Below are 12,146 nucleotides of genomic sequence, written 5' to 3'. Positions count from 1 at the left end.
GGGATGGAGGTGTGTTTTGGGGTTTTTTTTAGCAGAAGTTTCTAGGGTATAGTTTATCATAAATACACAATGGCTGGCTGGAAGGTGAGTGAAAGAAACAGCTACTATTTAAAAAAAAGAGAAAGGAAGGAAGGAAGAAAGGGAGGGAGGGCGGGCGGGAGGGAGAGAGGAAGGAAGGAAGGAGGGAAGGAGGGAGGGAGAGAGGGAGAGAGGAAAAGAGGAAGGGAGGGAGAGAGGAAAAGAAGGGAGGGAGGGAGGGAGGGAGGGAAGGAAGGAGGGAGGGAGGAAGGAAGTTATTACTTGACTTTTGAAATGGTAACCCCTCTGTACCTTTGTAATAACAATGAAAAAGTAAAAAAAAAAAAAGATTATCTAAAAATTAAAAAAGCTTCTTTCTATTGTGTAGATGAGGACAGAGAACCCAACAAACCAAAAATGTACTGGTTTCTACTACTAGTTTTAGGCTCCAATCTAATCTGGTAAAAATAACCGGGCACAAAATAAATATTTTCCACATTATGGCTCGCAAACTGAGAAAGGAAAAAAGATGTGAGCATATATATGTAAATAGTGAGCACTAAGGAGCAATCTAGCAGAGAACAGCAAACAGAGTGAGCATTTTTTTCTACTGAATGACAAATGTTAAATTCAATATTTTCATTCACAAATGTGGATTTTACAAGACAGCATGCTCATTAAATTTACATACATCAAGTTGAATGGAATAGATAACACCAGGGAGAGTCAAATTAAATTTAAAATGATTGACTACTTACAGAATTAGGCAAATAAATACAAAGACAAGGTTGAAGGTGGTCAGGTGCTAAGAAACTCAGCCAGAAAATAAACACATTAAACCCAGGCAAAGATATGACTAGTGTTAAAATAGAGACTGGAAAAAAAAAACAGTACTATAATTGATCTAAACATTCAAATGAATCAATAAGCATAATATTGGAAGAAAAAAATTGCAAACACAGCAAAAGCAATACCACATTATCTGATTTCAATAATGTATCGTGTTTTGCTTTATGAAAACCAACATAATTTTTATTGATTACAATCTGTTTTGCTATTGTTACATGGTCATAACCACAAATTGCTAAGAGTCCCACAATCCCCTACTTTTACCTTGCGACTTCAGCACAAGCACAGTTTTATCCATAGTTCTTTTAAAAGTGTAATTCTGTTCTCAACCACATTTGAAATCCACTTTCACATCAATCACCAACACTTCTGTTGGTAATTACCTCAACACTAAGTTACAAGTATTTTTTTTCTACTGAAATTGTATTTTTGGCCATTACATACTTTCACAAATGGTGCATACTAAATGAATCTTATATACTTCAGCAGTTCCAAACATTTTTTTACATCAAGTTTACATATAACTAGAGAATTGAAAGATAAATACTACAACCTTGAACTTATTACTATATCAAGGTATCAATAATTATACTAGTGTTAAAATAAATATAAAGCTCACTTTGTCTCATTTTACAGTTTTCAGACAAATCTTTATAACAATCTTTTTATATAAATGTAACTGAAAAGGATAACATGCTTTTATTTTCTCAATAGTTGGGTTAAATTTTCACTGTTCTATCCACCTTTTTCTATATAATCCCCACTAAAATTAATAGAAAGGAACATGAGTAAGTCATTAATAGAACCACAACCAGAAAAACATGACCTATACCCAGAGAATAATAAAGAACTCATAAGCACAATTATTTGGTCAAATATTCTGCTTGCAGTTTATTGGGACAATGTAACTTTTCTCAATTAAAAAATGAATTTCCTATGTTGAAAATGAACCATACAAGTTGGGGAAAAGGGGAGTCATGAGGGGGAAAACTGGGAGAAAATGAAGGAAGAGATGATATTGTCCAAAAAGAAATGTACTCAAAACCTGACTTATGTAACTGTAACTCCTTGGTATATCACCTTAACAATAAAAATTTAAAAAAATAAAAATAAAAAATGAACTTGTTTATCCTAATTCCAGTATCAAACAACATAAGAGAAAACACCTTTATCACCTTTTCTTATATACTATAACAACATAAGAGAAAACATCTTTATCACCTTTTCTTCTGTACTATAAATATGAAAACAGACAAGAAATGAGAATGTTGAAAGAAATGAGAATGTGACACTGATCAAGATGTATTTTATGGGGCTGGGAAGGTGGCTCAGTGGTAGAGTGCTTGCCTTGCATGCATGAGGCCCTGGGTTCGATTCCTCAGCACCACATAAGCAAAAAGAAAAAAGCTGGAAGTGGCGTTGTGGCTCAAGTGGTAAAGTGCTAGCCTTGAGCTGAAGAGCTGAGGAACAGCGCCCAGGCCCAGAGTTCAGGCCCCATGACCGGACCCAAAAAAAAAAAAGTATTTTATTTATAAACTGCTTTGTTAAATGTCAACTCTTTTGTACAATTACTTAAAGATAATAAGAAAAATATACAAAATGTGGCACAAGTGTAATTTGTTTTAGAATATAACCTTAGTGGAACTATTCAACCAGTTACCTGAGTAGTGCTTGAACAGTCACAGACAACTATTATGTAATCTTGCCAGTAAGAACTTACTGACATTGATTCATTCATTTGCTTTTCAAATTTTCCAGATAAATGACCATTTCCTCATAAATTATATAAAGAATAAAACACTCATGGCTTAAAATTAAAACTTTCCTACAGAACAAAATGACACTGAGAAAAGGTCTTTTCAGTTGTAAGATAATGTGCCTACAAAGCACCTAACTGCAGAAACAGGAAATTTAAGCATTACTATAGTATTTGAACTTTTTAAATTTCTCTCTCTCTAGACATTGTATGGTGCTACAGACTGCTACCAGGCAAAATCCAATGCTCCTGATTCATTTATTTTTTCATTTATCTGGATCTAGAAGAAACAACCACACATTGACATTATCCCTGTGGCAAGCACAATCCATGCATCAACTGGACATTGGCCTTACACTATTCTATATCCTTCTGCCTCTTCCTCCTCATATTTGGATTATTCTTTGGATTGCTCTTAAGCCACCTTTCCCTGACATTTTCATTTCTACCCAACAGAAAAGAAGACAACTAATGGATCAAACAAAGCATTCTCACAGAACCTCTCACATTTTATCTGGTCAACTGTAAATGTACATTTCATTTTATAAAGAAAAAAATGCTCATGGTATACAAAAGTAGATTTTGTAAAGAATATTAAAACAACTGTTGATGGACATCTACTAACACTTAAAAAACTAGCACAGAAGGGTCTTGGTTGGAAGTGACCAGTATCATTTATATACTCATATACAATGATTTATATTCTCTATAAAATGGGCATTTATTTACCTGATCAAAGGAATAGTTGTGAATAAAATTAAAAGAGAATATAAAAGGTAGAAATTTTTTTCCATTAGTATGTACACAAAGACAAGCAATAAGAAATAGCAAGCTAGATTATCCTCCCACTAACTACCAAAAAAATATCAAGTAACAGTGTGGTTATATATGATTGCATTAGTTTCATTTTTAGCTCTTCTTTCCACTTTTGAAACTATACTTTATCTTAGGTAAAGATGATTATGCTTCTATATGGGCTACAAAGCTCACAAAAACATTAACTATATGGGGGTTGATTTATATCATTTAATTGCTTAAACATGGTATTCACCAAAGTGAAGAAAGAAAAGTCAACACATTCAATTAAATACTACCAAATTTGCACAATGTGTGCCATGGGGCACTTTGAGTGAAAAAGTAAAGGAAATTAAATGTTTACAATCCAATATACATTCATGAGAACTAATAAACAAAACAAATGTGCTTTATACAATCACTAACATAATTAAGTATGAAAATTAGAGCTAGCTTAAAGAATAAAACTGAACAGAATCAACCATCTATCCTATGGGAAGACAGATCTAGTCAGGGACAAGCCAACTTAATTTAAGTGAAATACAAAACTAAAAAACAAATAGCCTCTCCTTAACATTTCAGAACCAGAGAAAAAGATATTAGTGCTGCTTCCTGGGCTATCAGAAAACAGTGACTGAAAATTGATCAGTCTGGTCTCAATTTTCAGAGCATACTAAGAGTTTTTGGACAATGACGTAAGTTATTGGTTGGGACACAGAAAATTTTTCTGCAAAGAAGAGTTTCTACTCTATTCATTAATTTTAATTACATTAGAAATAAAATTACAGATCTGAAAAAATAATGAAGATAACTTATAACCTTGTATTACATAAAATTTCACAGTGCAAAAGAAAATAAATATATTATAAAGGGGAAACAAATTATTAAAATATTGTAAAATAAAAGATCTTCAGACTGTATACATAGAAAATATGATAGACCCTACAAACAAAAAGCAAAGAGAGTTCAGTAAGATTACTGGAAACCAAAGTCAATAAGCAAAAATTATTTTTATTAACAAGGCTGTTGATGTTTTTGTTTGTGCCAGGCCTAGGGCTGGAACTCAGAGCCTGGGTGCTGTCACTAAGCCTCTTTGCACTCAAGGATAGCACTTTATCACTTAAGCCACAGCTTTACTCCCAGTTTTTGAGTGGTTAAATTGGAGGTAAGAGTCTCATGGGGTATCTTCTGCCAGGACTGGCTTCAAGCCATCATCCTCAGATCTCAGCTGCCTCAATACCTGGGTTATAGGCGTGAGCCACAGACTCCCAACCACTGAGCATTTTTTGCTCAAGACTAGTGCTGTACTACTTGAGCCACAACTCCACTTCTGGCTTTTTAGTGGTTAATTGGAGGTAAGAACCTATAGACTTTCCTGCCCAATCTGGTTTACAATTGTGATCCTCAGAGCTCAGCCTCCTAAGTAGCTAGGATTATAAAGGCAAGAGTCATCAGCACCTGGCTGTTAATGTTTTAACAGCTATTCCTTACATATAAGCAAGAAACCCAGGAATATATATGTATGTGTGTGTGTATATAAATATATATATATATATATATGCAAGACTTTTATAGTTCAAGAGGAAATTCAATAAAGACCTTGTGATGTGAATATATATGTATATATACAATGATTACATGGGGAAGTGTTATACACTCATGTATGCATGAGTATATAACATAGGGCATATGACAGTACCTAACTGATTCTAAAATTAATATTTTTTAGCAAGCCAAGCTCTAAGAATTCCAAGGTAATGCTGAATGCCAAGCTAATGCTGAATAAGAAAAATAGTCTTTGATAACAAGTTTATTATATAGGCATAATAATTAAGACAATAGATATAAACACAGTGTTAGAAGAACCAACTAATGGGTCATATCAAAGCTCAGAAACAAATCTATATATGTTTATATAAAGTTCATAACACTGGAAGCATTGCAAATTAAGGAAGACAATAGAGTAATCAATAAATGCTGCTGGAGAAACTAGTTATCTATGTAGAAAAATGGCTCCAAACTTCATATTAAATTTTAAGACATAATTCTAATATCTTTAGATGTAAATAGAGAAAAATAGATTACATCAGAGTAAAGGTCACTTTCAGTAATACACAAAATTGCGCAGATCAAAAATAAAGGTTCACATGATCATAATGAATCTTACCTTTCTATTTATGCTTCTGTACTTCAAACCCCACTGCAAGTGAAAAAACTTAGACTGAGACAAGATTTTTAATACACCTAAACACACAGTAAATTATTAATCATGTATGACAAAATTCCACAATTCAATATACTGATGACATTTTAAAAATAAACAAATAATACAAACAGGAAATTTACCAAAGGGCCAATAAATGAGGCATGACTCAGTTAGCCCTAATGATCATGGATGGGAAAAGTCCATTAGAGTATGAGCAGTATCCTATTTCCATCCTACAGAATTGCCAATTTAAACTCATAATAACAATGCAAACTAAAGAACCTTCTGGAAATTAAGCAGACTCGGACCTTCAAGCTTATCATATTCATAAAATATGAAGAAAGAGAAGAACTGCTCCCAAGTGAATATTTTAGGAACATGACAGTGAAATTCAGTACATGATTCTGGATTCAATGACTAGCCATGTCTGAAGAGTGTCTGAGGAGTAACTGGTTAAAGTGATCACAGTGTTAAGTCTCTAGTTTTAGTAGCTATGTTACAGTTCTATATGATGATGATCTTATTTGTAGTAAATATGAACTGAAGTTTTAGAGAGTTATGGGGCACTGATTCAGCAACTTAGCATCAATTCTGAGTAAAAAGAGAGTTTTCTGTGCTAGCTGCAGAGGAAAAGGGTTTTTTAATCAATGAGAATTATCAAGCTGATATTATTGCTCATCTCTAGTAAGAGAGAGTAAACAATGTATTTGAAGTATAACTTAAGTACACAAAGAACTTCAATTATAGCTATGATGGCATTTATTATATTATTTTCTATACTTTTGATATCCCTGAAGTACTTTATAATTGGCAAAGTATTTCAATATAATTTTATATTATACACAGAAATGTTTTAAAAGAAACATGAATGAATACCTGCAGTATTATCTGCATTGCTTTCTCTCACAAAAAGTCAAATAAACACACACACACACATACACACGTACACGTACACACACACGTACACACACATACACACACACACACACACACACACACACACACAGCAGGTCATCCAAGCTCTTAATTCCAGGACAGACTTCAAACACACACATAAAAGATGATGGTGACATTTTACAAATGTGCTTTCTCCTATATTACGTGAAAGTCTGATAAATATCTTCCCAGGAAATGATTACAGCATCACTATTCTGATATAAGTACTTGAAGCAATTTTATTAGATCATTTTTCCGCACTTACCACAATTCTGGACAGGGATTACAGAATTTCATTTCTGTCAGAATGACTCTGATTATCATGGGCACTCATTTAATGCCTGATAATGGTGACATCCTGACAGATGACCTTTCTTGCATAGTTTTCATCCTCTCAACAGACAATAAAAGTGAGAAAATGAAAAAAGATATAAATGCGATGAAAAATCTCTTCTACTCATTAATGTTTTTGTGTTATTGATCAGTCTATGAAATAAAGCTATTCTCCATTTAATCTTAGGATCTAAGAGTAAAGGAAAAGATAGGATCTTGGGAATTTCCTGAGCACTGAGATCTCATACATGTAAATTCTAGTACTTAAACTGAGATTGGGAGAATCATGGTCCCCGGCCAGCCTTGGCTGAAAAATTTTACAAAATTCCATCTCAATAGACACTAAGATGGTAGCACAAATCTGTCACCCCAGCTACAGGAAAACACAAAATAGGAAGACTGTAGTCCATGCATGGCACTAGACATAAAACAAGACCCCATCTCAAAACAACTAGTGCTAAAAAGAACAGGAGGTGTAGCTCAGGAGTAGGGCACTCTGACAAGCAAGCATAAGGCCCACAGTTCAATTTCCAGAATGACCTAAAAAGAAAAATCTAATCCTCAGGAAGTCTCACTTATCCACAGACATTTGTTTGGGATTATAATAAATACTTCATGGAGTAATGTAGCAGAGACAGATATCAAAACAATCAATCAAAAAATGAATTCCTTAAAAATTCCCACTGAGCAGCTATGAGAGGCCAGTTAACTATAATTATGTCTGAAGGAGTGTGAGAAGATAGAAAGGCTAATGTCTGGGCTAAGACACAGTACAGATAAGAATTCTCAAATAGAGAAATGGAGATATGAATAGAAGAGGCCACTATAGTAATCTAAACCAAAAGCTTTTGGAGAACTAATCAGTACTAATAAGGACAACACTAATGTGTTTATATTATCAAGCAGTACATAAATTTCAGTATGTTTCCCAGATAAAGAACTAAAGAAGTATGTAGCTGTTATTGTTATTTGATGTGTTCAGTTTCTGATGCAGTGGCACATACATCTTTTACAGAGCTGGATTACAGCTCTTCTTCTATAGAAGATTTAGGAAGGTATTAGAATATATGAGTCAGTCTGTAACATGGAAGGGTTCCAACCTGCCTGGAGTACACAGAAAAACAAAATGTATGAAGACACTGCAGGAGGTGCCACGTACAGGAAATAAACAATAGAAGAGGAAACACAGAAACAACTAGCCAGGATGAAAACCAGGAAGAGAAAAAGGAAGGAGACATAAGTTATGCCAACAAGAGGAAATGTTCTACCCTGTGCCATGTTGTAAAAATCTGTTTATTAAAAAGCCATTTACAACCAGGCACTGGTAGTTCATGCCTGTAATCCTAGCTACAGAGGCTAAGATCTGAGGATCACAGTTCAAAGCCAGTCTGAGCAGAAAAAATCTGTGAGACTCTTATCTCGGAAGAAGAGTTGTGGCTCCAAGTGATAGAACACTAGCCCTCAGCAAAAACAGCTCAGGGATAACACCCAAGCCCTGAGTTCAAGTCTCAGGATTGACAAAAAAATAAAATAAAATCTATTTACAGTTACAGAGGTACACCTCTGAAACAAAGTTGTGAAAATTATAAGCTATTGGTAGAAACAACCAAAGGAAACAGCCAGAGTAAACTATATTTTACAGAAGGCAGGATTTGGAGAAGTCAAGAGAAAAGATACAACACGTGAACAAAAAATGGATCTCAGAGACAAAGATTCAGGCCTGAGCCATCTAAAAAGTACTACATGCAAAAGGTAACGCCAGCAATGGAATGGATCCTCCTGGAATACAGTGGCAACCAAGGAAGAAGTCTCCAGTGACATGAGAATTACAGGTAAGAATAGGGAGAAGCAGGGTTGTAACCCCAGAGCAGCAAAGTATCAGCATTTGCCTGACAAAATGGCCCACAAAAACAGACCACTGTCCTAATCCCTGGATCCCATTAATGTGTTATATTACATTGCTAAAGGGGCTGGTGATAGACCATAAAACAAGAAATCATCCTAATTATCTGGTTGAGCTTCTGTTATGAGCCTTTGAACTTCCTCTGGATGGAGACAGAAGACTGACACATCAGTAGACAGCAGGTAACTGCTGAGATACAGCATCACAGATAAAAGACTGGAGAAAGGCCTGAAGAAACAAAGAGCAGGCCCAGCTTATAGTCAGCACAGACAGAGTTCCACAATTGCAAGGGTCTTATTCTGCTAATACCCTGAATGAATTTGAAAAAATCCTTCATAAAGCCTCCATTAAACCCCTGGCCAACTACCACTGACTTTGGCCTTATAAAACCTATAGAACCAGTAGAGCCAAACTGGATTTTCAATCTCACAACCCTAATTCATTTAGGTTCTTTTAAATCCATCCATCTTCAGTAATTTCTTACAACAGTACTACATTGGAGACTAATTTAACACCCTACATACAACACCAAGGGCAGGCTATAAACACCCTAGACCAGCTGATATTTGTTTCCTTCTATCCAATTCAATCCTGGAGGTGACAAATTCAATCTAGAGAGAAAGAAAGAAAAGCTAGGAGAGGAAACAGAGGCCAAGTACTCCCACAAAAGCCCCAGCTGCAAACTCCAAATACAACAAACTCAAAAGAGGTAAAGGAAAAAGTATTCTTTGGATGCTACTAGGCTGTTTGTATTAGGCTAGAGATTTTATTTGAAGCTACCAGGAAAGCTCTGAGGCTTGCCTGAGATTTTACTTGGGGTCAAGAATAAATAAGAGGCCAGGTTTAAAGAGGGAACAACTAGAATAAACAAATCAAGTTCACCCTGTGCCAGTTTTGCTTACCTTATTCAAAAACAAATGTATCTACCAAAAGTACACTAGAAACCACTACTGAAACTAACTTCAGAAATGTACAATGTATAAATAGTGACAAAACTATTTCTTGTACCTAAAATTCATTTAAAAATCAAGATGGGCTTTCAGCTAAAAATATAGTTTAAAACAAAAATCAAACCCCTAAGAGGAATAACTAAAAAGTTATGATTACTTTAGGAAAATACATGGAAGCTAGAATATTAGAGACCAAGTAAATCAATTTCCTAAGTAAAATGAGTAAAAATGTTGAAGTATTACACTGTTCTTTGCATTCATTAAGTAATCAAAATAAGCACAATCCTTCAAAAAGACTATCTTAAGAAGGGGAAAAGAGGAGTTCTTCAAAACAAAGCTTTTACTCCATAAAAAAATTAAATACTTCTGATAATTGGTAAATAAGAATCATTTTTAAAACTGCATAGTATCAAAACAAAAAACAGAAGTACAATTTTAAACAGTATGAAATCTCTGTTGGAACAAATGACAAAAGGTCAAAATAGCTAATGACTGAATTTCTTTTTGAAATGGCACATGGTACTATACAGCTAGGCTACAATCCCAGACTTTGGTTTTTTAGGATAGAGTTTCCCTATATTGCTCCAACTGGCCTTGAACCCACTAGGTAGCCCTGGGTGGCCTTGAATTGTTGTCAAGATTAAAATTTCATAAATGATTTGGCTTGATTATTTAAAAATCATTCTGTAATCACTTCAAAATTGACTAAATCCATCTGTCCTGATTGTATAACTGATAGCTTTCTACCTACTCTAAGAGTAATAAAATAATAGAATAACCTGTATTCAGCACTCACTAGATAGTTGTTCTTTTAACTACTTGTGATTTAAAATAAAATAAAATAAAAATGTGATCTTCACAAATGTTAAAGATCAATAGGCTACTTACTCAGATGGCACCCACAGATATGATTTTTTAAAAGTTCAGGTAATCACAACTGAGCCATAAAAGTTCCATTCCAAAATTTCACAGAAATTAGGGTGTCACCACATACAGTGCATCCATGAGAGTTCTCACAGGTAGTACACAAAAGGAGCCCTCCCACACAAGCTTCATTGACAGTAGCAAAGACCAGCAAGGAGAGGTAAAGTTTTCTTTGTTCTTGGCTAAAATTATAGAAGCACCTTGTACCAAGAGTGAAGCAATAACTCATGTATAGTTAGCAAAATAAATTAGCATCTCATTGAAAGGTGGTATAATAGATGAGTTTCCCCAGTTTTTGCAAAAATAAAGATGAAAACTACATATATATACATCTATCTACATATATATATAGTGGTCATAGATATAAAATTTATATATCTATTGACAGACAGAGAGAGAGAGAGAGACAGAGAGAAAGATAGTAGACAGAGCCTTAGGAATCATGGACACTGCTTAAAAAACCCTATGAAGACAGAAATTAGTCATATTAACCCTGGACACAAATATTGTGGTGAACAGAGAATAAGGCAAGGCAATACAAATAGATTGTGCAGTCCATCTGAACAATGACGAGACTAGGGAGTAGTATTTCTCAGATTCAAAAAAAAAAATACAACTCTTCTGATTGACATATATAAAACCCTTTCATCAACTGTCCCTAGTTATGATTCCAATCTAATTTTTCTGATCTGGTTTTGGTCCCTCTGGAGCTATTTGTTCTCTAGCTCAACATCTTTCCTTACTGCTATTTCCTCCATCTCAAAATACCACCCTTCCCTTTGCTAATCCAAATTCTGAATTAAGATTTGACCCTCATTCACCTTGTCTACTAAATTTTCCTAAACTACTGTAATAGCTTATCTATTGTTGTTCCTGGGAAGCTAATTAGATATCTCAAAAACTAAAGTTGTTTCTGAACTTACAAAAAAAGCTTTTATTAAATAGTACCTTCTGGCATTTCTCATTTAATTTTTCAAATGTTAGATTTAAATCCTGGGAGATAAGCAACCTGAAAGTAGGAAGTATATAGGTAAATAAATCTGTTTAGACCAAATTAGCATTCATTTGTGGCAAATGGTTTGAATATACTTAATACATATGAGTTATTGGTCAAATTAGTTCATCCAGCTTAAATACCAGAGGCTGAATCAAAGAATCACAGTTAAAAACTAACTGAAGAAGGCCTGTCCCAAAGGATATGTGTCTTTACTAGAAAAGGAGAAGGTTCACATATACAGGAATTAACTATATATAGTATAACAACAAGAATACAGTGAGAATTAAGAAAAGAATAAAACACTGTCAAAAATAAAGGCATAGGCCTGGGAAGGTGGCTCAGTGGTAGAGCGCTTGCCTTGCATGCCTGAGGCCCTGGGTTCGATTACTCAGTGCCACATAAGCAAAAAGAAAAAAAAAAGCTGGAAGTGGCGCTGTGGCTCAAGTGGTAGAGCACTAGCCTTGAGCTGAAGAGCTGAG

At 34.5% G+C, this 12,146-nt stretch overlaps 1 protein-coding gene across 1 annotated transcript in view; it reads right to left on the bottom strand.

Annotated features, from left to right (window-relative positions):
- Diaph3 (diaphanous-related formin 3) overlaps positions 1–12,146 on the bottom strand; it is a 450,644-nt gene that overhangs the window by 387,872 nt on the left and 50,626 nt on the right. The window lies entirely within an intron of this gene.

This window comes from Dipodomys ordii, unplaced genomic scaffold (assembly GCF_000151885.1).
Source record: "Dipodomys ordii isolate 6190 unplaced genomic scaffold, Dord_2.0 Scaffold1, whole genome shotgun sequence".
NCBI lineage: Eukaryota > Metazoa > Chordata > Mammalia > Rodentia > Heteromyidae > Dipodomys > Dipodomys ordii.
The sequence above is the reverse complement of the archived record's forward strand: the minus strand, read 5'-3'. Positions and strand labels throughout refer to the sequence as shown.